The sequence below is a fragment of the Glossina fuscipes genome, unplaced genomic scaffold (assembly GCF_014805625.2).
Source record: "Glossina fuscipes isolate IAEA_lab_2018 unplaced genomic scaffold, Yale_Gfus_2 219, whole genome shotgun sequence".
NCBI lineage: Eukaryota > Metazoa > Arthropoda > Insecta > Diptera > Glossinidae > Glossina > Glossina fuscipes.
This window is the reverse complement of record NW_023998562.1, coordinates 61,501-89,348: the sequence shown is the minus strand read 5'-3', so window position 1 is coordinate 89,348 and position 27,848 is coordinate 61,501. Positions and strand designations below refer to the sequence as shown.

At 33.5% G+C, this 27,848-nt stretch overlaps 1 protein-coding gene across 5 annotated transcripts in view; it reads left to right on the top strand.

Annotated features, from left to right (window-relative positions):
• LOC119642151 (uncharacterized protein ZK1073.1) overlaps positions 1-27,848 on the top strand; it is a 75,734-nt gene that overhangs the window by 15,071 nt on the left and 32,815 nt on the right. Inside the window, exon 1 of one of the 5 annotated variants that reach the window (XM_038041145.1) lies at positions 16,558-16,575. The exons of the other annotated variants lie outside the window; for them this stretch is intronic. The gene's annotated coding sequence lies outside the window, so the exon portion shown is untranslated. Of the gene's footprint in view, positions 1-16,557; positions 16,576-27,848 lie in introns of those variants that run through there. 5 annotated transcript variants of the gene reach the window in all.

The following is a 27,848-nucleotide window of genomic DNA, read 5'->3' as shown; positions in this document are numbered from 1 at the left end:
ACGAAACAAGTTTCATAAATTTTAATAAACAAGAGAAACACAAAAACAATAACAAAACGATCGACGATGATCTTGACCTCCAACCAACCAATAGCCGACGCAATCAACAGAAGTAGCGAAGAAGAAATCTATTCTGGCTTACGATGATTCTTCCGATACCCACTCTCTGTTTGTTTTGTTTCAAAATTAAAAAAAAACATTTATGATCGATGATAAAATTTGAAGCTTAGTTTGATTGTGGAGAGAGTAAATTAACAGAGACTAAATACATATGTACTCTGTTAAGAATATTACAAATTTGTTTAATCTTATCTGACCCTAAATGCCAAGAAGTAAAGGAATATTAGAATTCAAATCATGAAAAAATTTACAAATAAAAACCTCTGATTAAAGTTAAACGTCAGAGATTCCTTTTTAAATTAGGTTATGTGTTAGGGTTTTCAAAAACTCCTACTCTTCACATGTAATCGACAAGTTAATATATATGGACTTGTAGCGTCATTGTCAATCATTTATTTTAGCTCATTTGCAAACGTTTAATGCGGATTAGTGCACAGTTACATCATACTGCGTATGCTAATAATATAGTAAAATATAATACAATATAATAAAGAGAGTGAAAATTGCTTCGCATAAGAGATAAGATCCTCTCTCAAAGCATTCAATATAAAATCTCCCTTCGTTAATGGATATAACATTTTTATGGAAATAATGTTTTTTAATTTCGATATGTCAAACGTGATTGCAGAGATTATCTCTTTATCCAGTTCAATTCCATGGTAGTTAACGTGATCAGTAGGGGGGCTTCATTATTTTTAATTCTAAGTCTGACGAAATAAAAGTTTTCCCTGCATTTAGTTTGATTTTCTATTTATTCAGATAATTGGACGTTATACCAACTGCAATTTCGTATTTGTTTGCTATTTCACAGCCAAGTTCATGGGATGAATAAATACACGTAGCATCGGCGCATAAAGCAATGTGACGATCATTAAGTTGTAAGAAGTTAGAATAGAAAATCAAATACAAAAAGTGCATTGAACTTGATTCGTGTACGGATTCATGCAGCACATTCAAACATTTGAAGATAGGTCAACCTTTGATTATCTCAATTGATTCGGACCCGTCTTGTGAATCGGTTGAAACATGTCTCTCTGTCTGATAACTGTCTATATATTCTTATGTTCGCGGCTTTTCGGTTCTTTTGATGGTGTTTGGTACATTAAGCGGTCTTGTCCACAAAAAGATCCCTTCCCAGCCAAGCGTACGTATTAAACAAACAATTCTAGATTTGAGCGTTTTATTTATAGAATAGGTAATGTAACGCTGTAATAAAAGTGGACCTCACTTTGTCGCATTTTAGGCCTTTCCTATGTGCCTTCATAAGGCAGCAACATAAAATGCATGAAATTTTATGACGAACATAAGTGACGCATTATATTAACGGAACGTGTTCGATCATGCTATGGTAGGGACTTTATTTCCAATAAAGCACATGTTAGGCCTCAATTTTTTTAGTTTATTACGGTTTTACAACTCTTTCGTGCTTTTCTGTACCGTCCCAGATGTATAACACTGAGTCTCTCATCTGGCACGCTTTTTACAGCCAGTGTTTTATTCACGATTACCAATTAGCCCTTAGCAAAACAGTTGTGGGGTATTTCAGTCTCGGTGTTGCTCAGCTCAGCTTTCTTTCAATTTCAATTAATTTGCATATTATGTTTAACAACTAAATAGCGCTCAACGATTATTTCATTACTGATGAAGATTTATAGCTGACTTTTATACTAGCAATTTACATAAGACAAATAGAATTATAAAAATTTATAAAAAGAATTTTTTGGGAATCTTCGTCTTGACTCCGTTATGGCATAACATGACTAATTCTATGTACAATTATTTGACATGAAACACTAATAAATAAATACAAGTAATTTAGAATCGAGAGGTTAAGAACGCTTCTCTCTGGCAAATTCAGCAATGCGCCTACATTAAGTAATTTTAGAAGTAAATGTGTAACATTAAAAGATGAGGAGGCCTTGTTCGCTTTCAAACGAATTTTAAACGCGCAACTTCCAAAATGAGTGAATTGATGAATGCGATAAAACATTTTAAATAACACGAAATCACAATCATCGATCCATAAAATATTTCGTTTAACATAAAGATGCCACTTTTCGGGATATTTCGACGAAAAATGGTATACTGGCATCACATTGCCCACGAGCGCCATTGAAATTGGATTGAACACCATCCCCACAAACAAAACTTTGTATGAAAAAAATTTCCCAAGTTTAATACTTCTCACCAAAAATCGATGGAGTGAGATGGTGTTTTTGCATGCTAGTTAAAAGTTAAAAATCTGAAACGAATAGATCCATTTCATAAACATCCGATCATGTAATTCGGATACAAATCAGTAATCTGAGGTGTAAACTTACTATGAGAGTTCTCAGAAAATGTAAATCGTTGTATGGTAATAAGCTCGGCCTTGCGACAATACAACGCAACTTTACTAACGGGCAGATAAATCGATAAATTGTATGTTGATTTTAATGGAAAATATTGTCAATTCTCCCAAGTATAATCGCTTATTGATGTTAGTGTTTGCGTATGTGTGGGCATGTGATCACAAACGACTCTTGGGTGTGTTTTAATTAAAATAAAATCTATTTGCTTTCAGTAAAATTTTGATTACTTTTGCGCCGTATGGTGGTAGAACTTAAAAATTTGTTTTTTTTTAATGAAATAAGTTAAGAGAGATATCAAAAAGTGCATTTACAATTTAACTAATGATTTAAAATATTTTCCGAGAAAATTTAGCTTAATGCGGACTTATTAGCAACATCTGCTCAAAAGCCCTTTCGCGGACGATGTGATAAGATTTGATGATTAACTAAAAGCCCTGTGCTTTTTTTTTTTGTTAATTTCTAGCACGTATTTGTTCAGAACTAATAAAACGGACACAAAGTTGTAATTGCAAAACTTCGAATTTTTAGTGCGATTTCTTCTACAATAAATAAAACAAATAAAAAATAAATTGAAATCGTAACTTTGTTCACTGATTCTATGGTCGCTTATCTTTATGGTTATTTGTCAATCGAACTTAAGTAAATTGAAGCCCCCTCATAAGCTATATATATATATATATATTGCATATATTGCATATATATATATATGTACATATAGTACATACAGAGACTTTTTTCATTTACGGAAGAGTAGCACCACCGAACAATGCGCCTGAAATGATGATCACAAAAAAGAAAATCCTCAAGTTAAAAAAGAACCGCTAAAAAATATTTGCTAGACATAAAAAATAAACACAATAATAATAACAACAATAATTTAGTTACCAAATAAAAAAAACGACATTTACGCGCACATACGATATAAATAAGCCGTTGCTTATGGTATGTGAAGGCGTATGATTGCTGTGTATGGTATATCCGCTCAAGTTCGAAATATAGTTTTTTATTGAAGTGCAAAAGCGGTTGTATGTGTACAAACTTATATATATATATATATATATATATATATATATAAAGTTTTCCAAAATTTGTGCACGCAGCCTTTAGGGGATTACATCCATAACAGCTTTCGGAAATTTACGAACAGACTACGGATACAGCAAAATGGAAGAATGGGCAAGGCCAAACCCGCTGCGAATATTGATATATAAGAAATGCATCGCTAGTCTGTTTTCAAAATAAGAATTTTTGTCATATAGGCTTGTTGGCTTAGTAGGCGTGTTCTTTCAAAAGTTTGGATTATTTAGGCGATATCTTTATTTTTGCGAATGAAAGATTCTTTAGCACAGATACCGCACAGTTGCGAAGATAGGGAGATGGACACACGAATGAACGGACATGGTGGAAGTGCATTCCGAATTTGAAACTGGCCAAGAATTGATATCCTTTATGAAGTTTCTGAAGCTTGTTTCTGAGTATTTTTGTGGAGGGATTACAACATCGCCCATAGAAAACGCGTTCAAATTTTTGTGCATTTACTTGCTGTCGTTTATGAGTAATGAGTGAAAAAATAATTTTTTTTGCGGTTAGAAAAACTGAGAAATTTTTAGTCCAGGTGCTGCTGTAGGCGCGTCCTTCGACAGATGTGGCCCATTTTCCATACTAATCTACGTGCAAAAATATCTAATGTTTCTGCCAAATTTAAAGTCGGCAGCTTAATTTTTTCTTAAGTCGATTTAAAATTTGATGCTGATCAAGAATATGTGTATTATGTGAGATCTCTGAAGCTTCTTTTTGGGTAAAGAAAAAATTCTTTCATGTGACATTTATGATCTTTGAAATTATCAATTTATGTTCATACATATATATGAAATTATATTCATATACGACGGATGTGTGACATGTTACTCTTTATTTAGTTATTTAGCAAAATGCTCAATAGGTTGTGCCACTGAAAATGAGCGAATGCTTCGACAACCAAACGAATGCGACGAATTATTTTTTCAATGTGTATTCTTAAATAAATATTTTCCCTTGTAAATTTTTCTACCAGTACATATGTTCGCGTCCATTCTTATATGTCAGAGGTGGCGCAGATTAACCGATTTTCATACTTTCGCTGACTGAAGATATATTACCTATAACGAATAGATAGATTATTATCAGAAATGCCTTGTGGTATTCCAACTACAAAGCTAACTTACAAAAAGTTTTATCACAAATATTTAACGCTTTGAGTGGAAATATATGTACAAAATTTTCATTATTCTTGACGCTCAGTAAAAAATTTCTTTGCAAAACTCCACGTTATTCGTCAACATAGCCTCCTCGAACACGACTATAAGCAGTTCAATGCTTCTTTAACATTTGAATGCGTTTTTTATAGAACGATTGTTAAGGTGCTTCAGTTAGCACCGTGACATAGTCGTTGATTCATTTGTCTTCTCTCCGAACATCCAAACGTATCCTCATCAGTCGTCAATTTGGTTTTAGACATTAAAGATCTGCCCAAGACAACATTATCACTTTGTGGTTAGTAATAAATTTAGGCGGTGAGTTATATTTTAGCAGAACATAAAAGCACATTGCATTATTTTTGATTGTATAGATCAAGCGGCGTCGTGGAATTGCGATTCGATTTTAGAGAATGAAGTAAAAATGAACAAACCAATGTAAAACGATGCACAAAACGATGTCGCTCAAATAGATGTGGATGTTTTGATTATAGAAGAGAGCGTTAATAGCTCAGAAGAAATGTTGGATGAGAGAAAACTGAATCGCGAATTAAATTCAAAAAAAATTTTTAATTACAAGCATTCTTCTTAGGTGATACAGAATATTCAGCGACGGGTGGTAAAAAGTTTTAGCACTCAACGCGAGTTAAAGGCTCTTCGTGAGTTACCAACAATCATAATCAGTCAAAAATGTTAAAACGTAAATATGAAGCTGTTTTGAACCAAAAAATCGATGAAATTTGATTTAAAGATTTATGCCTTCATATCTCTCACAATACTCTATTCACTTTACTTTAGGACTTGCCTCAGTCATTTAACAACTCCAATCTTTTATCAGCTATATGTCGTCGTGTTATTGACACCGCATGTTGAAATATACCAATTTTTTCAAATTGTGATACACATTCTTGCTATTCAATCACATGTCATTTGGTTAAAAGGAGTGCAAAGAAAAGAAAAACAAAATTATAAAATATTTGGTTGCGTTCCGGTTTTTATCAATTTATAAACAACCATTTGGTTGCGCTACTAAGAGGTATCGACGCTCTTGTCTTAATACAATATTGAACCTGAATATAAAAGGCACTGCATTATCAAATGTTGCTTAAAATGTATTCCATATGTTGTACTCAACCTCCACTTGAGATTGCGAAACAAATAAAATCGCTGTTGACATGACTTGTAGAATACGACAAATGTGACAGCAACTCGAACTTCAATTCATACACAATGACTGAGTGTTTTGCCACTTTGGAAAAATGCTTTCTCATTTCTCAAAATTAATGCGAAATAGTTCAGATCGGTCCACTTTTTCGACTACTCACAATTGCAATTTCCGACAAAGCTCGTTAACCAATACTATTTCGTCATTCTAATATGTTATGAAAAAACTAGGTTCGCCTGGCACAACTTATATAACTGTTCCTACGAAAACGAAATCTTTATACGGTAAAAAGGCGTAATTTTCAATATTTCTTAGTGAAGATTGGTACGTAAGAGTAATTTTACAAAGAAACCAACCTTAACGAATTTGGACCACGTACGGCTACTTTTTGAATCCCACCACATATAAGAATTCTTAGGAAATGTAAATTCGTATATGCGAAAAACGGCTAACTGTTTGTGTTTTATGATGAAAATTTGTTCATGTGTATAGTAATTTGACATAAAAATTAAGTGAACTGTTTTTGAAACACATTTCTTGAGCCTCACTCCATACACGATGTCGCAGCCCTTCAGAAGAAGGTTTAATTTTTGCTGTTTTACGACGAAAATTGGTCCATAGTGACAAAACAACCAAAAAAATTAACCGCAGGGAATTTGGATTACATAGGTCTAGTTTTCAGGCTTCAACAAATATAAGGGTTGTTATGAAAAGCAAGCATTTATATGGAGAGGAAGTATAATTCATAGTTCTGAAAACATGGCAGAGACTGAAAAATCATAAAATATTTGACAAGTAAATTAGTCATGCATATGAGCGTTCTTCAGTAGGCGGTCTTTCATGAAAAGTATGTCTTTGCATAAAAGTAATGTGTATTTTTTGCTGCATTAATACCAAAACGAGGGAACATCTAAATCTAAAGGTCGATCTTACCTGACTATAATGTGTTCACCGGTTCATTGCAAAATCATACCGAAATTAATGTTTTGGAAATTGCGGTCTATATGTTGAATTCAAAAACAGACATTCAAAGGCAGATATCACTCAGACAGATATACGAACAAATTTACATCGATTCAGAAAAATAGTTATTATTTTAAAATTAAAAAGAAAGATTATTATTGCGAAGAAAATTCCAAAGTCACCATCTGCAATTGACCATTGTTTGTGGATCGCAAAGGAATTGTACATTCCCTTAAAAATTTCCCGCTCTTTTGGTGTTAAACATCCCTGGATTTTGAAAGACTGTTCTTTTGACATCTCACTGTCTATGCACAAGAAAGAAGATACTCCAAATTACGTCTTCAGGAATCTAATAGCTGAAAAAACCCAAATATTGGACAGTACTGGTTGGAATCTTTTGTACACAGACGGCTCAAAATCTCCTGGTCTGCCTCCTGCTTGTGCGGTGGTAGATGCTACAGGACGGGTTCTTCTCAACCACATATTTCACGAAAGTACTTCAACTTTCATAACCTAAGCCAGAGCTATCCTTCACGCTGCCAACCTTGCCCATAAAAACAAACTCAAAACCGTCATTGTAACCGACAGTTTGTCTGTATTACAAGCTACTCGGAACCCTTCGACTTCGAGATGGAGCACCATCAACAAATTAAGGAATATAATTACTACACCCGACGGAAAAATTAAAATGTTATGGGTACCAAGTCACATCGGTTTACTGGGAAATGAGCAGGCTGATCGAGCGGCAAAGTATGCTGCTTCTGCTCCTCTAATTATGGATGATGTCATGGAAAAGTTGGATCTTCAAAGATACATTGGAAGAAAAGTTAAAGAGAAAATTGCAGAAGGAAATTTACAATACCATCATCAACACTACTCTTGCATTAACCCTCAATTAACTCCACCTCTATATCCAACAAATGTTGAGAAAACCAAGATCCAAACATTTTCGAGAATTCTCCTTGGTCATACAATTGCAACTCACCAATGGATCCTAAAGAAGTCTTCTTCCCCAATCTGCAGTTGTGGACAAACTCTTACTATAAAGCACATTCTCTGCGACTGCCTCAACTTTTCCTTGGCTAGAAGTATTGCATTTGGAACGATTAACCCTTTGAACATTCTACAATCAACTTCAGAACAGAATATCAATTCTATACATTACTTTATTAATACTACTAAGCTCATTATCTAATGTACATTTTATTATTCTTTTTTTTTAATTAGAGCCGATAGCCTGTGTTGCTAGTGCTCAGTGTCTTTTTTTAGTCTAAGAATTCATTTCATTAGTCTAAAATTAAAATAATAATAATAATAATGATATTTTAAAATTCGCGACAACTCTTACATAGAATTTGAAGACACGCATCTGCTAATGTATGGCGTTGTACAATTCACGCACAACTCTTGCTTCTAAATTTTGCTTTCTAATAAAGTAACAATTGTGAATGGACTGGCCTAATAACAGATATCCTCGACTTACGCTGGCTGGCTGGCTTTTACGTACAGCCAAACAAAATGAACACATTCTTGTGTATACCATAAGTATAACAATGTGCATAAACATTTGTTGGATAACTTGCTACAAAGCCACGTCGCCTCCCAATCGTCGACATAATGATCTCTTCATGCTACCCACAATAATGAGTTTGGTAGTGACGCGAAGTTATTACTCGTTCCACGCCCTAAGTCAATATTTATCTATCGAATAGCGCCTGAAATATTTGTGGAAGCAATTATGCGTTGTATTTCCTCTAAGTTCCCGAATTTTGACTTGAATAAATGCAGTATATTTAAGTTTAATACTACATCATCACGTAGTATAGCTTCGTTTAAAACTACGGTTCCCTCGGAATATTTTGAGACTATTTTTAGTAAATCTATTCGGTCGGTAGTTACGCTTTTAAAAGAATTTATTTTGCCCAGAACACGAGCAATGCCTACCTTGTCTGCAGCGCTTACCTTTTTATTGTCTTTGCCCATATCATCTACGTCCTCACCGTCTATTTTTGGCCGTCTGTAAGTTGTCCGCTGAGTGAGCTTTGCTCTACCAAAATGTTACAGGCCAGTTGCGCGACACCTTTGCAAATTTTATGGGTTGTGTGCATTAAATTCCCGTTTTCTGCTAAATCTGTTGGTTGAAGCCAAGGATTGGGACCGCTGAATCTTATCTTCCAATTATCAGTTATTTAAGAAAGACAACTGTTGCTGTATCGCTATCATCGCTTAACGCCATAAAAGTTAAGCTCGCACCTTTTTGCCTGTCAAGTAGTTGTGGTTATAATGCGCCTTCCTCGGATATACTTATTTACCGCGAACATCTGCGCTTAATCACTAATACTAATTCGAAACTTAAAATTAACGACAAATGTTGGTTTTGGGTGACTATAGTCCACCTAGCTGTAACTATAATTTACTTTTCGCTACTTAGACCATTTTACGTCGGTTTGTTTATAAGTTCCCGAAAAACATATGTTATAAAAATTATTTCCATAATATGAAGGGGTAACTCGAAATGCAAAAACAGAGGTTTTCTTCCTGTGATGCGTTATGAAGGCGCGTAATCTTCCAACGGGATGGAGGTTATCAGCTCTTTTATGGCGTTCTGGGGAAAACGTAATTGGCTGCACCCGGTACCAATTGATATATTTTCGTTCTTAAAATTCACCGGTCCCGGTATATTGACTGTTCAGACTTGCCTGTAATCTATTACTTCTAGGAGGGAGACAATTTGGCTTGTCTGGTACCTTGGTACATCAGTTTGGCAATCATCTATCCGAGCGTAAAGAGTATTGTTCGATATAAGCCATTTAAAGGTGATTAGGGTTACCTGTGAGGTGGCCAAACACAATCGCCTTGGCTCACTTCAATCTACCATAGTTTTATGTGCGATATTCCATGTACATGTATCGAACAGTCGAAATGCTTGATGCTTGTCGATGATATAGAAATTTTCCGTTCATCTAACTGTCTTAGTGGTGCGGCAAGACTTCAAATCGATTTAAATACTTTGTTCAAATGGTATGTCAAAGAACTGAAATCATCATATATTGATTGATTGAATTAGATTGAATGACCTTGGTGTCATCCTTTATTCACAGTGAAGATTCAGTTTACTTATTGAATCATGCGTCAATAAAGCCAAATTGCATTTGAGTTTTGTAAAGAGATGGTCAAAGGCATTCTACGACTGTTGTGTTACCAAATGGTTATAAATTGCTTTTTTTGGAATATTCATTTGCAGTCTGGATACCAAGTTACAGGTGTCTCATTAACGTAATCGAATCGATACAACGAACCTTTTAAACTTTTGCTCTTTGACGTTGCGGGGGAAAACAGTTTAATGTTCATTGATCTGCCCACACTGACCAACAGACGCGAAATGTTGGGAATTGTCTTTATTAAAAAATTGATTAAAGGTACGAAATTTTCCCCTTTTTTGCTGCAGAGAAGCTTATTTAATGTACCTGGTAGATTTGCGAACCACTGTCAAATAATTTACTCATCTCATCCTGACTGCACATTTAATTTTTACACAACAGAAACTTGAAACAACTTTTATTAATTCAAATATTGATTATTGAGGCTTTCCCCTTGCCGGAAATGCAGCTCTTCCTTTCTTTCTGCTTACTGAACCAATACTATTTATTTTTCTCAATTAATTTCGATATATTTTTTGCGATCCACAGCAATATCTATTAGTTTGCTCCCGTTATTATAATCTTACTGATAGCTTAGCTCTGAAATGTTTTATATCGGCTGACCATATTTATATGTAGCTCAAAAATCAAATAAATAAATATAAAATTTAAGTTGTAGAAACAAGACGGAGCTCTACATCATAGAAGCTGACTCATGTGCCACATTAGAAATTCTGGTATTAAATTAATGTAAGACGAAGTAGTCCATTTATGTTTCGCAAAGCACTTGAAGACACTTTTAGCGGTTATTTTCAATCTGACATATTTGTACACCAGGAAACGTCTAGAAACGTTTCATTGCATAAATGGCTCAAAACTTAAAACCACCATTATAAATAGATTTTTCGCGTAGAAAGAGACCTTGTTGCATATTTTTTCTGGATTGTCCATTGCAGATGTCGACATCAAACGTCATGGACATAAATAGTTTGCGTTCAAAAGATTTATGCAATGATTTTTTCCTTTTCTCTCATTTTCTAAATGCTTTGAACACGCCACTCATTTTGCGTTCATTTTCAAAAAGCGTCTAAAAGAGAAGACAGTTAAAAAATAATGCGTCATTTTGTTCTTAAATTGCTTTTATTATATATCACTCAGAGTTCATTCGATTTTAATGTTTTCTGAAATTTTTCATTTTATCTTTTTATTAATATATGAAAGAATTTTTATGAGTTTTTTTATATGTTATTTTTCGGTTTTGGCACAAAATTTTGTTGGCATTAAATAAACAGAAATAACCTCTGCGTACTCTTGCAAGAGGTATATGAATTTCATGTCAAATGATTCGAATGAGACGATTCGAGACCCCGTAAAATATATTGACATTTGTATCAACGTTTTTTTTTTTTTGTGTTCCTCCTCGCGTTCGTACTACACTTGGATATAATTTTAGTTTAACGTAACGTATTATTGATGATCGTGAATCTATTATATGATACTGTTCTACTCGCTTGTAGATATTGACATGAAAAATTTGAAAAACTTTAACACGATCTGCTGAGAGTCCAAAATAATTTAATTTTTTTTAAATTAAACTTTAACGCATTAGGTTTAGAAATTAACGAAGCCGATCTACAGCATCAGAATAATGGTAAGACATGAACTCCGAAAGCGGCACCCAACTGAACATGTGCTTATGTTCATTTGCATGTGAGTTTGCTTTACTCTATACTACGTCAAAAAGGTTTAGTTTCACTTGTCTGGCTAAAGCATCGTACGTAATGCGTTGCAGAGCTACCGTGTGATGCCTATACTAACGTAAAACATTAGATAGAGATTAAAAAATACGTTACTATATTTGCTATTCTAGCAGGTGTATAAGATATAAGCTGCAATACGATTATACTTTCTTTCCTATTTCAATATTTCAGAATTATGTTAAATATCTTTCAAGGACCCTTGCTATGTCTTTTCCTTAAGTTTGAGTCCATTTGTTTGATTTGAACATGACAAGTTTTGTGAGTTGACAACGTATTTTCAATTTCGTCGTATATATGCTGACATTTATGTTGTAGGTGTCTCTTTTTTTAAGCTCGAATGTAACCACAGAAATAAACACACATAACTATTATTTGTGTATTACAATAATGTGGATTAGCTATTACAATTAGCCTTTCATGTTTTTATTATTATAATCACTTTTTATTTCGCAGAAAGCATAAAAGCCAAAACAGCAAGAATGGCGAACAATCACATCCAGAACAAAAGTTAATAAAAAACAATGAGTAAAGTCATTGTTTATATATACGCATATACATTCATATGTACTCATATGTGGGTAAACTTGTGTAATAATAACAAGGAAAACAATATGTGCAAAAAAAGAACGCATGACATTGTTTAACCTTCAAAAGTTATAAAATGAGCAAAATTTATAAGCCACCTTCCGAAAAACGAAAACCAGAGGGAAACAGGAGAACAAGGAGAACAATGCATTTCTTGTAAACTTATAAAAGTTAGAAATATTATCTTAACTTTCAATATTTTACATTAAGTTTGCGATAGCAGCTCCTTTTTCAAACACCTTTTTATCATTACTAACACATATATTGCAAAGAATGCCTCATTTGGCAGTTTTCTCTTCTTATCTAGGATATTGGTAACTTTTGTGACCTATGCGTTTTGTATTGTATACAAAATCAGGTCTTCTTGTGCAATGCATTCATGTGGTTTTGCATGCACACACATTGATGTATATCTATACATAAATATATATATATATATATATATATATGTGTGTGTGTGTTTGCATGGTTAAGTTTTTGAGTGAATGACCAAGTTTAAGATCTAAAATGTAGGTAACGATAAAATATGCCATAAAAACAAAATAATAAAAATACAAACACAAGTGCGGTTCGTTTGCATATTAAAAGACGCAACAACTGCGATAACTATTCGCGACATAAAGAATAACGACCGTAACTACAGAACGGTTTAACTAGCAATGCAAAAAGAAAGAAAGCTTTACAATAGGTTGCCATCTTTTGCTGCAATAAATACCAAACGCTGGGATAATTCTTATGAAGAGAAACACAAACAAGTAAGAAAATTAGATTTGGCCGCAACCAAATCTTTTATACCCATCTTTTATACCATTATCCTAAAAGAAAACAAAAAAAAAGAGCCCTACAATGCTGGGTAGGCGCGGCTGATTTCAATAAAAGTGGAAATTTATATGGTGTAAGTGTTACACTTTATGGGTAACAAGCAATAAACAAGGAAAGCAAAGATGTTCATAGTGTTGTAGGCACTTCTTTTGAAAAGCTTAGGTCACTTGCAAACTCTTTTGCAAGTTTGTAACGATGTCTTCATTTTTGCGAAAGGGAGAATGTTGGCATGCTTAGTTGCATTCCGAATTTGAAACTGGCTAAGAATTATTTACTCTATGGGGTTTTTGAAGCTGTCTTCTGTACATTACAAAGATATGAAAAAAAAAAGAAATTATGACACACTGTAAAATCGAAAAGACGCGCCTTTTTCCATTTTCGTAGAGGTATTCCAGCATCGGCCACAGAATATAAGTTCAAATTTTAGTGGCCTATTTGCTGTATTTTATGAGCAATGAGCTAAAACCAATTTTATATTCCTTTTGAAGAATAGACCTCCCTTTACGCAGCGCTGTTACCGTATTCTTCGACGCAAGAATTTCCAATTTCTGCTACATTTGAAGTCGATAGCTTCATTTTTGGAGACAGGAGAAAGTTTACAATGGACATTACACACGCGGGCAGACGAACATGCTTTAGTCGATTCAGAATTTTACGCTGATCAAGAAGATATACACTTGTGGGGGTTCTGACGCGTTCTTGTGGGCGTTGCAAATGTTTTGACGAAATGAATATAACCCCCATACTTCGGTGCTGAGTATAAAAATTAGTGGATTTAAGTGTACGCGCATTCTCTGACTTCAATAAGATATTCGAAATTGTTCAATGCAAAACTTTTTTTTGCATGGAGGTCGACAGCGTACTGATATCTGTTCGAATAAATTTAATATGAGAGTCCGTTAACCTAGAAAGCTGAGAGAATGCGCTATGTTAATTTCACATTGGCTATATTGCAAAACGGGGTGACTTTATTAAAATATCAAATCCGTATCGAAATAACAGCAATTGCAGTAGTAATTGCACACCAGGCGTGTCTTATTTGCAGCTCAGTTGAATGACGGGAAAGTGTGCAGCATGTCAAGTGGAGCAAATGTGTACTATTAGGTGCCTGAATGAATTCTGATCAGCGACATCGATTAGTGAAAATGATAAAATATTGCGAATTATCAATGCGCACAACTGGTAAATTCGATAATTTTGGCCTTTCTCTACATTAAATAACAGTTTTTCATTTAGTATTAGTAAGTTAGTTAGTCAGGTTATGCAGCGGATGAAGGCCGTCAAACGCACGTAAAAGCTTATGGTTAAGTTTTCTTACAGTCGTGGTTTTCGGTCCGCTTTTGCTTGGTTTCGTCTCTCAGCCACATTAACGACTCCTAAGCCCCTGTGGCGATTTAAGTACCTTGTTCAGGTCGAACTCGATCTTGTCACAAAGTGAAGAACAAAAGTATTCATTTGAAATCATATGCCGCGATTTTTCTGTTAAACCTCCGAAATTTCGTTAAATCATTGCACAATCAATAAATCCAGTCACGTGCTCTTAAACCATAACGCAATTCAGTAAACTCCGCCATTCTGTATTAAAATTCCTCCAAAATCTACCAAAGTAAAGAAATTCACAAAAAAAGGAAAAAGACGAAATATAAATAAACAAAAAAAGCGCCGACTGAAATTTGAAACCGATGTTTCTCTATAGAGTTCAATTTTGTGATAGAAATATAATATTCGAGCTCTGACAAAAAAAACGCTAGCGAGAAATGTTACCACCAAATATCTTCCGCGACAATTTTCGGACTTATTCTGTAACATAATTTCCTTGTGGCATTTGGCTTATTCAATTTTTTTTTTCATTTCTGCGTAAAGTACCACATTCCCAATATTTAACATGCGGTAAAATTAATGCTGTCGAAATTCGCTAGAGACTTAAGAATATTCCTTTAGTTTTGAACTGCAATTGGTGCAGAGCATTTCCCTAATCATGCATTTTCGACTGATGTTATTTTTGTTGTTTGATTTGAAAAATCTAACCCATATCAAATTGTATTTCTCCTGTGAACCCAAAATTGAGTAGAGCAAGACCCCAAATTGCTGTCCGATGAATAAAAGAAGACGAAAATTGGCCGGCGCTTAATGGGATGACCTCAAATTCATTACGAACGTTTATGTATTTCGTAACACTTCGGACTGTTTAAGTCTGCTCAATTTAGAATATATATAGAGTATATATTTTATGAAATTAGGAAAGTATAGTCACTCCTCCAATTTATGGACAGCAATATACCTTACCATCAAGCTTACTTGCAGCCTGGCTACATCATCTGCATGTATATGTGTTTGTTACCCATAAAGGTAGGATAATTTTAGACTTGTTAGACATTTTCCACATTTGCAAGCCTGTTCAGTGTATTATTTGCAATATATATATATATCTATAATCAACTTACTCCATAAATTCCATATCCATAAATTCTGTTTGTTTACCTATTAAAAACAGTTTGAGCGATATCAATTCGTACATATATCTATCTATACCCGGGTATAAAAAAAAACAAAGGCTTTTCAAAACAAAAATTTTGTGTCACGTTTTCGCAACGCAAATATTGAATAAGCAAGTTTGCTACATCGCGTGAAGAGCATTCGCCCTGCAACGCTACCATTATTTATAGATTGGAACTTCTGCGAGCTTAATTAATTAAAGTTTCGAATGTGTTTACCGCGTTTTGGCCGGAAATACTTTTGAGCTTAATGTAACATTATTTTCTGAGTTTTTTCAATTAGATGAGAATAATTAAAAAGGGGAGAGAAAAACAGCGGAAATCCCGCTTTACCGGTAAACGGAACTGACGCGCTGGCAACTCGGAAAACGATTCTCAAATAGTTGAAAGCTTTTACTTTTGTTAAAACGGAACTAAAAGATAAAAGCTAAAATACCTACGACAAGAACAACAAGAACAGCAATAGCAAATGTTTTCATTTTTAAGTATTTATATGTTTTTAAGTTTGGTTTTTTCGCTTTCGCTCTTTTTCTATTCGCTTTGTGATACAAGTTCGCATTTGTACATGTTGTATTGTTACTGTCGTTTGTACAGCTATAACGTATAGCTTAAAATTGAAGACATTGCCCGTTTAAGGTAGTTGTCCTACTAAACAGTAACAGTTACTTGGTGGTCTTCAACGCGCTATCATTACAACGAGTAGAAAGAAGAGCATTTTTTTAAAGTTAAACTTGAAAAAAGCCAAAAAATTGTTCTAAAGTATTTCTGAATTAAAATTTAATTTACAAAACAAGTTACTTAAAAATTAAAAATAACAAAAAAGTAAAAAAAAAAAAAATTTTTTTTAATTATTCAAAAATTTGCAAAAGAAATTGACGTTAAAATGGATAAGTCACCAACTTCGAATAGTAGCAGCAATCAAAACGAGGTTAAAGCCAACGTAAGTAAGGGCGCAATTTTTTTATTAGGATTTTTCCCTCGCGAAAACTGTATAAGCTTAATTATAGCTTAAGGACATAAGCACATGTGCATAGGAAAAGTACGAAAAATTAATATTTATATTTAAGACGTATTCATGCATATACGTCCGCTCTATACGATTTCATTTATCGTCAATCGAGAAACGAATAGGTTCCTATATTTATATAGATATATGGGCATGCCGTATCACATTTATATATCACATCTAGATACATATATTTTGTAGTGCGGATATTAAACATATATACATAAACATATTGATAGTCAGTACCATCATCATCATCGGGACAATATTTTTGGTTTGAAACGTTTTCTACAATTTTATACTGTTCTGTTGTTATAAAAGTGCTTCTCCAGTTGAGCATTAAATTTCAATTAGTGCTAAATCCGTTCGTGTAACTTTTCTCTTTCGATGGTTAAGCAGTTCAATGGGGATTCTATGCAATGCATTCTTTTAAGGTTTTCATGAAAAGCTTTTTTTTGTAATACTTTTCCTTTTTGAGAGGAAAGAGAAAACGGAAAGAAAGCAAGGATTAAATAGGTCGTCTGAAAGGTTATAAATTAGTGATAGAAATTGCCTGCAAGCACTTCTATTACTTGTTTCTTCTTTAATATTTGCTATTTCTCAACCTTTTGCATTTAGTGATTCCTTTAAGTTTAGCTATATATTAACAATTATTTATGAAAATGGTTTATGTCTGCCGAAGTATCCTTGTGTTCACATCAATTGCTTATAGTTTTTCACTTAATGTTACATTAATTGTTTGGCATTTGATATTTGCTTTCCATAGTCTTGAGCGCAGCATATTGATCACTTTATCACCTAGAAACAGGTGCTTTACGCTTATATTCTTTTCATAAAACATATCGACCCAAATTGTACCCAATATACTCTCAATTGCGAATGCTATAACCAACGTTCTGGGGAAAGTTATTATTTGCATAGTAATTGGATCTGCTATTGGAACCAATAAATCAACTTTTATGTTTTGAATTAAACACTTAGCAAAAATTTGCATACTTGTAGCGGTCTATGCTGTACCAGTAAGACGTGCAGCTACACGCAGGCGACATTATAAAGAATCTATTTTTTTATCAACTTAAAAGAGAATTCGACGCAGCCATGTCCGCCTACTTGTTTGTCGACTAGTCGCTGGCAGGATTACAAAAGTTTGTCTAGAGGTATGCTGCTAAATTAGGAATCTCTACCTCCTTCTATTACTCACAATTAAACTGATCCATAGATCCGCTTAAAATTAGCAAAATCTAATAGTAAAATAAAATACTTTTGTTTAGAATTTCTAGTTTGGTTTTCAGATTCTCGTGTTAAGTTCGAAAATCCGCCTGAGTAGCCGAAGGCGAGGAATCTTGACCAGCAAGTCAATGGTCGTGGGTTCGAATCTCAAGTGCGGTAGAGTTTTTAATAAAAGGCGATAGCCTTAGGTATGCTAGTGCTTTTAAGAGTTTAGTCTTAGAATTTATTTCTCTGGCGAAATTAATAATAATAATAGTAATAAGTTCGAAAATCAAGTGAATCGACGAAAAGTTGCCTTCACCCTTGGAAAAGCCGTTTACAATATAAATAAGACGCACTTGGTCGAATTAGCTTTTAGAGAAACGTTTTATTTAATCGTTGTTCGCAAGGTCGTTTATATTGAAGTTTCACGCTTCTCCTTGCAACACGTGAAACCAGCTTAGAAAGATTTTTAATATTCGATTTTTCGCTACAATTAAGCTAACAAAGATTCGATCGAGTACAGCGTTTTAAGCGATGGCATGAAAGTTAATGAATACTGCCTGGCTACCAAATCACCGAAAATATTGTCCCTAATGAACGGATCCAATTTTATAATGCCAGGAGGATTAAAAATGAAAAGCCACAAGTATTTGGATTTGTTCTCTTATGGAGTTGCATATATGTTTATGCACACACCTGTGTTTTATAAGATTCTTTCCTCGCATTACTTGGAATTGACCACAAAAAAGAGAACATCGCTGTGTCAACTATATGTATGAGAGTACTTTATTTTGTCTTTTAATTGATTCTTACAACTGAAGACGTTTAACCTTCCCTCTTGAATATATATATGAATATATATATATATATATATATATACACTTGTATGCATTCACACGTACAGATATGTATGGTGTGTAGTTATAAGACAAAAAAAAAATTAAAGTTCATAATGAAAACGAAAAAAATTAAGCAGGGCACATCTCATCTCAACATATTATCGCATGAGATCAAGTCAATGGTTATTGCAAAGTAGTTTTTAAATTGTGGCCTCGTAAGTTGGTCAAGTATGGCTCTCATACCATTCTAATGAGTAACTGTGGCAGCTGTTTAAATTTACGGACGCCATTAGTTAAACTTGGCACTTCCGCCTTTGCTTTGGTCTATGAGCTCAAACTTTAAATTTATTTAATCGTAAATATAAGTGCCAAGTAACAATTTTTGAGATCCTAATCGCACCGAGGACATCCACGCTGTCCAATCCGCTCAAACTGTTGCGCTATTTCTTCTTCTTCTAAATATTATTTGAGTGTAAAACCTAAAGATCAACTATTATAATGTTTATATACGAATTTGAAGAATAATTTTACAAATTTCAATCAATGCAAAGTCGAATGAGAAAATCATGTATGCAATGGTTCGTCGTAAAATCATAAAATCCTTGTAGGATGTTTCCATCTTCTTAAACTTAAAAAAACAAAATAAAAATTGCGAAAAAAGGTCTAAGAAGAAAATCAAGTAATAAATTGACTAATTTTGTTATTCTGCTCGCAATATATCTGTAAACATCATCTTGTAAGATATATCTCTATATAATATACATATATATTTAAACTTATATGTACGTGCATACAAGAACAATGTACGGGAAGTTCATAAACATATTTTAAATTAAGTTCATGTCCCCATGTCTCGTTTAAGAAACGACTCTCAAATCTTTCAAATACTGTCCTGGTAGAGTGATTTAGCAAATGAAGCAGCCTTGAAAGAGATCTGAAATGTTTACGTTGTAGCTATCAGTTTCAACTTGTTTTAATTAAGTCGAATAATTGTATAGAATACATTAAAATGATACCCTAATTGCAGCCTTTTATCTGCTTTTAGTACCTCAATATTTATGTGTAGCGATGCAGCTTGATGCGTTACTACCATCTACGAATTTATAATTGGTTACCCATTATTCCAATCGTTATCTTTGCTTCTTCCATTCTTTCTTTCATTTCCATTGTGTGCCGTTAGTGTCATTTACTTTTTTGGCAACTTCTTTGAACTTGAAGCAGCATTTTTGCCTACACGTAGTAAACTGCACAGATTAGCTATTTATTTTTCAAACAGTTTTATTGGCCTTTGCGAATTCTGCCATGCAAGATTATTAGTCAACTATGACCTTTATGGAAATTTAATATTATTTACGGCCGATACTAGGCCGATACGGATATTACAGGTAATGTGTAAGGTATGCATGTGGTTAGAGCGATACACATTCATTATCACCTGACAAAATTTCACTCTTTCGGGGGACGGTAGGGAATAAAAAATTAAATTATTTCGGAACATACAAGAAAAGGTAATTATCTATTTGTCAGCAGTTTCGTATTGTTTTGCTAAAGACTCCTTTCTTAGAAAATTCTTCAGAGAAAATATAACTTTTAAGATACCATAGAATTACATACATAATGCACTCATAATCCTTCTCACTTAATTATACGCGTATATACGTATAAGAGAAGCCCCTTTTTAGTAATTCTTGTGCGTGATCACGACAATGAACTGCAACAACAAAAAACAATGTATTCACCACTGCATAAATAGTTTCAATAGTTTCAATTTCGTTTTAAAGCCTCCTTTCTCTATGATTTTTTATCATAGTTTCATTTCTATTAGTTAACTAGTTTAACGGTTGGTTATTACGAGTAATCCTGAAGGAAGAGAAAGAATTTCAGAATTTATTAAATTATGCGTTATAACTCGAAACATTAATTAGGAAAAAATTGTTCACATTACTAAAGCTTTGACGAAAATTGATGATACATTTAACCTGTTGAGACGTTTCTTTATTCATTGGCATATAAGTGTCTCCGTAAGTGTGTACGTAAGTAGTGTAAACTCGTCTTATAATAGTAAGTATGGAATAGTAATATATAAAGTGATGACTATTAATTTTTAAAACAATTATGAAAAAGGTAAAAATTATAATAAATATAAAATGCATTTATTGATAATTCCTTGACGTCCTCTCAATATCGTGTGCAACTCATCACAACTTCCGCCCACAAACTTTTGTAATAGTTGCCTATGATATCGTTTAGAACTTTTCAAAGAATATCGTAAATGTCTGCTCTTCAGTTCTATCGACTGTTTCTACAAACAAAAATATTTTACTTATCCGCATCACTACCTCTGCAAATGCTTTAAAAAACAGATTTCCCCAAGACTGGTGGCGATACATTACGCCTAAAGCGTTTTTCCAATACCACAAGTGTCATCCTATGCGTTATTTACAAAATTACTTTAAAAATTTTTACATCCAGCACCGAAACAGAAACGGTTTCATTAGGTATTTTGCCTTTGATTTCCGGAAACATGCTTTACATATTTTGAACATTGGGAAGTAGTCAGACACTTGACACAAGAGTACGTGATTCTATGCCGGTACGCACACGATCACAAACAGTGAAGCAGTAATTTGGAACAAAAATCAAAGCCAAACTCTCCCCCGCAAGCAGGGAATGGGAACATTTTCATTCCTTTTCACAGTTAACGCGAAGTTAAAAAGTAAACCATTCATGACTGAATAAATTGCTTTTCTAAACTGGACTCAACGGATTCACTTTTATAATTCAAATAAGTTACTGCGAATCTCTTATAAGTCTGACAGATTAACTTTCGTTAATTAAAAAAATCAAGAAAATTGGGCGCGGTATCTATATTCAATTCGCAAAATTAACGAAATTACAGCGCCTCAGATGTAAAATCGATAAGAAACGCACGCAATAGAATTAAAGCAATAAATATTAAACAATTTTTAGTTTCCGATATATATCCGCACATAAAAAAACATTTGCCTTTCTCTCTATCATACTGCCTGAAAGCGTATGCATTACTCGCGGGATATATAGGTATAAACTTTTAAGTGAATTGCCTGCAATTCATGCAAAACTTAAAGAGAAAATGTAATAAAAAAACCTTTGAGAGGAATCCTCGACAAACACCGACTGAGGTAAAAGAATAAAATTTATTTCGTTTTTAAATCATTTCAGAGAATCCATTCCACATTTTTGCATACCACGTATTGCATTTCAAACCTTTTTTTACAATTATGGGAACTCCTGTCGACGGATGGGTAGAAATATCAAAGTAATGATAAATAATTGACTCAAAATCCGTAGAAGAAACTCTATATATTTAATAGGCGCTTGCAAGCACATTGCCCCATATTACAAAAGCGGGGATAAAATGAATATGCTCGGAAGCCAAAGAAAAAAAAAAAGATGTGTTCAATATATTCGAAAAAAGTTATTTTAAGGAAAAAAGCTTTAAATAATGAGTTATGATAAAAAAAGTTTTTTTAAGTAGAGCAATATATTGACTAGCAGATAGAGCCCTAAAGTAATTATAGTTCAAAATTTTGCTTTCTTTATGTAAACATTTTATGTAAATTTTAAGTGTATGGGTAAAGTATGCTTCTGTTAAAATTAAGGAACAGAATGATGTAGAGCCTTCATGCGTGTTGGGAGTAGAGCTTTACCTCAATAGAAATTCGAACTTCTCTAATTATTAGTAGGTTGCGTTCGATTTTGAATGTACGCTAATTTATGTCGGTAATGAATTATTTATACACCTTGCACGAATTGTGTTGTTTAAAGCAACGTTCGCTGTGTAGTCAGATGTTAGATTGAGCAAAAATCATGAATTACACAGTGTGTTATAGTTTAAATCATTTTTTTATGTCAACCTAGTTCATGTAACCAACGCACACCCAAATCGTTTATCAGCGAATCTAATTTCTGGTGCTGCTTTACCGCGTTTCTCGTAAATGGATATGTTGAAAGAGTACGCCATCTTGCCGTTTCAACTGGTTAATGATTGAATTTAAAACGGTTGGTTAATCAACACTAACTTGCAGAGCATGCGTATAAGTTAAGCTAGCAGAGACGAACTGTTCGAAAGACGTGCGTGACAATGCTTAATGCGTTGAGGTCGGTTAAGACTAGTTAAAACAGGTTAAGACTTGTTAGAACAGATTAACACTGATTAGAGCAGGTTAAGGGAAGGCTAGGGATCCAAAGAAATCTAAAGTAATCCCGTCCACTTCAAAACATTCGAGTTGCTAAGGAAAAGTTTTAAAAACGCCTAAGCTGATAGTAGGCCGGCTTGATAGGGAATAAACTGGCTTGATAGGGAAGAAAAAGCCAGATCTCTGCAATTTTTAAAAAGCTTTGTCAAACTACGATTCGTTCGTCAACCATCACGTTGTACAATCTGATACCAAAAGAGACGAATGAAATGCGCTAGTTGTTTTTTAGCCGACATCAACCCATTAGGCCATGCTTGAGTACAGTTTTCTAGTCGATGAAGTGCGACAGTACTTCTCCAAACTAGATGAAGATTTTCATTATAAGCAAGTATTCTGGGGAGTTAGCTTCTTTATTTCGATCCCATGTAATCGCTTTCAAAATCTATATTATTTTCTATTTGTTCTGGGTTTTACTTTTCTCAATAACGCTCATAGTTCGTAACAACCTTAAGTGTCTATTCTTTTTTTACATTTTCAAAATACTTATGACGTTTTGACGGACAACCCACTTAATGTTTCGTGTTCTCTTCATTTTATTGTATTAGGAGCGCCCCGTACCACTATTTAAAATGACAAACACAATCAGTGTAATGAATGAAATTTGTTGCAAGTATATTATAATTTTTTTTTGTCTTAAGATCAAATATTAAGACTTGTGAATATTTCACAAATTAACACTGTCGTACCTGAAAGTGTGAGTGGATTATTAGACAATGACCTGGTTTAATGATAATGCTCATGGCATTCAATAGCTATCGCTATAGTTTGTCTTGAAGAAATTTGTCAAGAAAATTTTTACTTAATTGATAATAATTAAATTATAGATTAGACGAAAGATAAAATAAGAAAATAACAGACATTTCATGCGTACTGGTGTCTGAAAAAATTGAAATGCAGACTCAAAACTTCAATAATGAAATTTATCCCATAGGCTACTATTCTAAACCTTACATTCTTTGACTTTCTCTATTCTCCTTCATTCTTTCGCTCAGCTGCGACGTTATCTATATTACAGCAACAGATTTATTTTACAGCACGTTAAAGCCATCAGATCACTAATTTACACAAAATTTTGTCCACTTAAATATGCGAAAAGAACGTGAGCTATCTATAGGAACAAAGGATAATCCCAATCAAAAACTGTGGATGCAACGGGGGTTCGTGCATTTCATTCCTAGAATTTCTGATCGATTTCAAAGAGGAAGGTAGGGGCTGAGGTCTTCAAATCAAGTTCGAAAGCATGTTAAAGAAACTCATTTTGTTACAAGTTTACATTCGATAGACAATGGAAAAATGGAGGGTTTTATTTGAAAGAACGAGAATTTTAAAAAAAAAATCAAAACTTATAGTGAGGCAAGTTCACCCGCGTTTCGTAATGAAACACCAAACATTACATCTCGTTTTCAAGTGAAGCCATACTTTTCGTGACGACTCTTCCATGGGAGCGGGCTCAAAACTTGAACTGATTTGAACATCGCTACAGATTTTGTTACTCTTTATCTGTTTTCATCATAAAGAAAACGAAGTAACTCTTTACCAAATAAAGGCTCACTTTTAATTACAATTCTTACTTCGAGTGGAATTTATATCCAATAGAGATAAAGGGCCCAAAGTAGCTGCGCTTAATTGTTATGTCAAATTACTATTAAGAACCTTTTTTTTATCTAAATTTAGTTTATTCTTGGTCGATATTCTATTCTTCATTTACCTTCGCTGTAAAATGCTTAGTGGTATATAAAGCTTCACGTTTAATGAGGCGGTTTGCACGGGAGGTAAGATAGGAAATAGTAAATTTGATTAAATTTTCACAAAGTATTTAAGATTTAATTTTTTTTGCCATACAAAATTTCAAGTCATCTGATACAAATTTACCGCATCCTTATGTCTCTTGAGAAATATTACAAACAGCAAATTCTTTGATGCAAAGCCTTTTTGAAAATAAAATCTTATTTAGAGAATGATCGTTAAAATAGTGCAGTCGAACGCATTGACAATAACGTTCGTTATTGCACTAAAAGGTGTTCAGATTAATTTTCCAAATCGATCTAATTAAAGGTGACCTTGTCTTAACCCCTCCTGTACGTTACTTAGCTGTAAGATTTAAACATCTATGCTGGCAAAACTTTCAATAGATTTGATGCTAGTTTGAAGCACAAGAAGCACAAGAAAAAATGTTAGGTGTTGAATTGTTTACATTTAAATGTGTATGTGACACATTGAAATTAGAAAGAACTGCTATTATTAACTGTAATAATAGGTAATAATGAAATAAATAAATATACTATTGCTTTAGTTCAAGATAAATTGCCGGCCCAAGCTTAATGCGCGCATATGGTTTGGACAGCTTAAGATCGTTTTGAGACCTGCGTTTTAATTACACATTTCACTTGTCAGCTTTTGTTCAGGTTCTTTGATTAACTCGCTATTCACCCTTCCTGGCACGCTTGTGTTTCATTCATTTGTTCTGCTATCAGGCTATATTCTTTACGGACATTATAGATAAAATTGAATTTAAACTCATTCCTCAACTTACTCATTGAAATTGCAGATCCCAACATGTAAGAGAAAATTGAAACAGATTGTAAACGATAAGCACGCAGTGTACAGTAAGCAGATTCATAGATTTAAAACATCTCTTCGCTGAGTTATGAGTGTCTTTTCAATCAAAATAACATTTCCGATCAATAATTTTGTATATAAGCACTATATAAAAATTGTAGCAAAAAAGTGTTTAAGAAATTTTTTTCCAAAATATAAAAATATCTTGCAGAAAAGCACGTTTACTTATATATATTTTTTTCAATTTTAAGTTTTCAACTGCCAGAGCATATAAATGAACAATCGGATAGAATATTAAACTTATGCTAACATAGGAAAAAATTGAGTTCGCAAAGAATTCTTCTCTATTAAGGTCATTGATACATAAGCATCTCACATGTACACGAGCATAACCAGCGACGACATACTTTTCAAACAATAGCCAAAGAAAGAATAAAAGAACGCAAGGAAAGCCGACCAACGGTAACAACAGCAACTGGAAAAGAATCCCAACGTGTATTACATGTAAAAGAAGTACAGGCTTTAGGGCAAAACTTGCTTATATTTTTGACAATAGACGACATATCGAGCACTCTAGTGTTGCATTACTTTACAAGGTGGAATTTAAATTAAATAATCAAGATTACTTAATTACTCCAGAATTTCTGCATTTGTTTTTCGGCCGTTATGTTTTTTTTTTTATATAAAGTAAACAAGCGGACACTGTTCGCTATTGACTCACTTTGGAAAATTGGCTATTACTACCAGCTTTTTAAACTAAATGTCAGATAGGATTTTGATAGGTTCGTAAATACATATGTTCTTTGTTTTGTTTTTGTTAAACTACGTATATTGAAGATTTTTTAATATGCTTGAAATTTTCGAATTTTTTAACGCAAATTTAACCACTTTGGTTACAATTTTGGATTTGTAACTGCCCATGCAGACAGAAAATCCGATGATTGCACAGAAGTGAAGTTTGAACATTCCCATAACGTCTAGGTTAACAGATGTGTACGAAAATAGACGGATAATTAATTGCTGTAGCTTTCAATATCTTAAAAATCTTATGAGATAATGAGAGGACAATTGGGTACATAGAGAACTCATAGTTTGTACGTTTTTATCTTAACTTGTACCTGGAAGCGTCAGCTTTTTATATATATGTAGATGAAAAGACCGCTAGAAAGATAAATCTGTTCTTATGACTTCGAGAACTCTTATCATAGTCGCAGTCGGAACACGGTTTGTGTGGTGCGCGAATAAAAAACCAATAATGGACAGAGAGATTGAGCGGCGCTTAAAGTTCTTCGCAACGATCTTAGCAATTTTGACAATCGATTGACTTACGAATAAGACCATGAGTGAAGAGGTATACGCATGGCGATGATGTCTAAAATAATAGTAAATCTTATAAAACTTTTAATAAATTTTCTTTGGATGCTGCGAACAGAATGAATGAGATAAACATGAAATAAACGAAAAGGCGAACTCCGTTTTACGCAGAATTCTTGTAGGTTGTTAACATTATCAAACTCCTCAACGGCATGAGTAAGATCATCACTACTATCATGAACATCGTTGTCTATTTTGAAGTTATTATCATTATTAATGCCCGTCGTCATATACTTACGGGATATACGAAAGAAAATGAAATAACGAAAATTCCATTATTATAAAGTTCGTTTGCTCTCATCTAAAGGACATTGTTCCATAAAAAAAGGGCCATGCACATACATACACAATCAACAGACACAGCCCAACTGAAAACACCACAACGCTTTCATAAAACCGTAACTAATGTGTGTTTACACACACATAAAAAAAAAAAGAAAAGGTATAAGAATCCACTAAACAATACACACAGACATGGCATGGAAAAAAAAACTTTTCGAAGGACTCAAAATGAGGCAGTCTTTGCTCTTAGAACGTGGAGATGGTGGCAGTAAAAGCAGTGGACATATATAAATGTATATATATGAACGTTTATGCACGCATTAGATTGTGACCGTCTTATATTCCCCCATTGACAATATAAAGCTATCTTGCGATACGCCATATACACGTAACATATACGCAATAATGATGATATGTACCGTTTTTTTCTCTATTATTTTGTTTTATTTATTATAATTTAACAACTATTACTCCAGACCTGAACTTTTTCGTAAATACTCTGAGAAAACGTGCGACATTCAACAGATTCGGAGAAGACTTTTCTCGTACCTAAATATATTAATATATTATTTTGAAGTTTTGAATATTTTCGTAGGTATCGCCATTCGTTCAATACAATTACTTTATTATTTAATTTTTTAATCAATTTTCATTTTTTTTTTTGCAAATTTAAAAAAGAAATCCGCAAGTATTTGCGTAGTGC